The following is a 2,285-nucleotide window of genomic DNA, read 5'->3' on the forward strand; positions in this document are numbered from 1 at the left end:
GCGCCCGCATGCCTACCCAAACGTGTCGGCAGGCTGAGCCTGGCTCCCACGTGCCAAATGGAACTCGGGGAAGATCTGGGGTGCTTTCTACCCCTGCCTCTCTCAACGATCGGGTGCTGTGACCAAGACCCAACAGAGGGCCTGTGAGTGCGCCCAGCAGCTATGTTTAGCAGGCCACCCCGAGCACCCCGAGCACCCTGAGCACCCAGCCCTCTGCCCCTTCTGCAGCTTATCTTTGTGCCCAGCACTTGGCTCAGGGGGCATAAAAAGTGCCAGGAAAGGGGCCAGCAGGTGGTGTGGTGATTAAGGCACTGGACTCCCACGTGGCCAACCACAGTCTGAGTCCCACTGTGCCTCAGTGTTCTGCTGCTCCGGCCGCAGACGTGGCTGCACTCTGCCCTCGCGGCTCTGTAGGGTGTCCTGCTGCTTCGGGGGTCCTTCCAGGTCAGTGTGGAAGAGCAGCAGCCCCGACGGCTGACTTCCACCGCTCCAGCCCACTGTCCCAGGCTGAAGCCCAGCAGAGCCGGGGCCAGAGCTGACCCTCCGTCCTAGCAGGGCCCCACCGCCTGTGCAAAGCCACAGAGCCATGGTGTGGTAGCCAGGGGTCTGCGGAGTCTGCGCCGGAGTCCTGGTGTTTAAACTTGACTCAGGTAGACTGGGGACTGCCCCGGACTGCTCGCTCACTTCCCTCCGGGAGGCCAGCACTGCCCACGCCGTGGGTGCCCCAGTCGTGCTCCGTGGGGGGACGGCAGACCTAGGGCTCCCACGCAGACCACCCAAACCAGCTGGCCTCATGGAAGCTTCCAGTGACGTGGAAGTTCTGATCTGCTGCGTTCAGCATGGCAGCCCAGGAGGAAGGGAACTGTCCTTTGACGTTAAACAATTTAAACAGCCGCGTGTGCCTCGTGGCTGCCTTACGCAGACTCTGCCTCCTCCTCCTGCCTGGAGACTGTGTTCTCTTCCAAACAAAGAGAAGCGCTCGCTAGCCAAGGCAGAGGATAGCTGAGGTCGCTACTGAAAATCCGTTCTCTGGAAGGTTCGCCCGAGCTCCTCCCATCACGTCGGCGACTCATACTCACCAGGAGAGTGCCCCGTCCCAGGCGGAGCTGCAGGACTCACGAGGCCAGCCTGCCAGGGGTCGCAGGCTGGGCCTAGCTGGGCACAGGAACGTAGAGAGCAAGCTGTCCAGAGAGCAGGCCTTCGTCAGGAAGTGTGGGTACTTCCAGGTGGGTGAGACCCACATCCAGGGAGACCAGCTGCCAACAGGTGGGTGAAGGGGTCCCACGGCCAGCTCGCAGCAGGAGGAGGGGCCTGGTCAAGGCCCACTGAACGCTGACTGTGGACAGGGAGACGGGACGGGGACCAGGGCACCCACTGGTCCGGAGAAGGACAGCAAAGGACACAGCCAAGACCATGGCAGCCCATCCAAGGGACACCTGTGAGGCCTTGGCAACCTGCTGTCCTGGGGTCCTGGGGAGGCAGAGGCCCATGTCAACATGACCCTTCTTGCTTGGGTACTTGTGTAGTGGCAGGTACCTTTGAGGTTTGTCCAGGCAGGACAAGGTGGCGCAGTGGCAAAGTGGCAGTGGGTGGGGGAGGAAGTGATGTGAGAAGAGAAAGGAGGAGAGAGAGAGAGAAGTCCACGGGAGCCAGGCTAACCTCAAAGAGACCCTCCTGCCTCAGCTTCCCGAGTGGCTGGGACTGCAGGCACGTGGACCGAGCAGCTGCTCCGCACACCCGGGGGCCGGACGGCTGTGGGAAGGGCGACAGGGGAAGACGCTGTCTGACTGCGGGACGGTAAGGCCACTCGTCACGGCCAACCTCGGGCATGTGAGCTGAGAACTCGGGGGTCTGGAGTGGAGCAGCCTCCCTTAAAGATGGGACCCAGGAGCTGGAGTGGAAGGATGCGGGGAGGGCCCCAGGGAGGGCGGCCCTGCAGGGAGGAAGCCGAGACCACTGTGTACCTTCCCAGGTCAGTTCCCTGGGGCAGCGGAGAGCCCTGGGGCGGACGTCCTCCACCCACAACAGCCCGGTGGGGAGGTGACCAGCGCCCGGGGACTGCTACGACAGGTACCACGGGGACAGGGGTGTGAAACCAGAAATGGACGCGTTCACAGTTCTGGAGGCCACGAGTCCAGAACCATGGCAGAGGAGGGGCCACGCTCCCTCCGAGGGCTCCAGGGGAGGACCCCTCACTGACCACCATGGCACAGGCCCACGACAATGGCCACCACGGCACAGACCCGGCGACCAGGGCTGCCGCGGCGCAGACCCGGTGACCATGG

This window comes from Tupaia chinensis, unplaced genomic scaffold, assembly GCF_000334495.1.
Source record: "Tupaia chinensis unplaced genomic scaffold, TupChi_1.0 Scaffold000159_1, whole genome shotgun sequence".
In the NCBI taxonomy this organism is placed as follows: domain Eukaryota; kingdom Metazoa; phylum Chordata; class Mammalia; order Scandentia; family Tupaiidae; genus Tupaia; species Tupaia belangeri.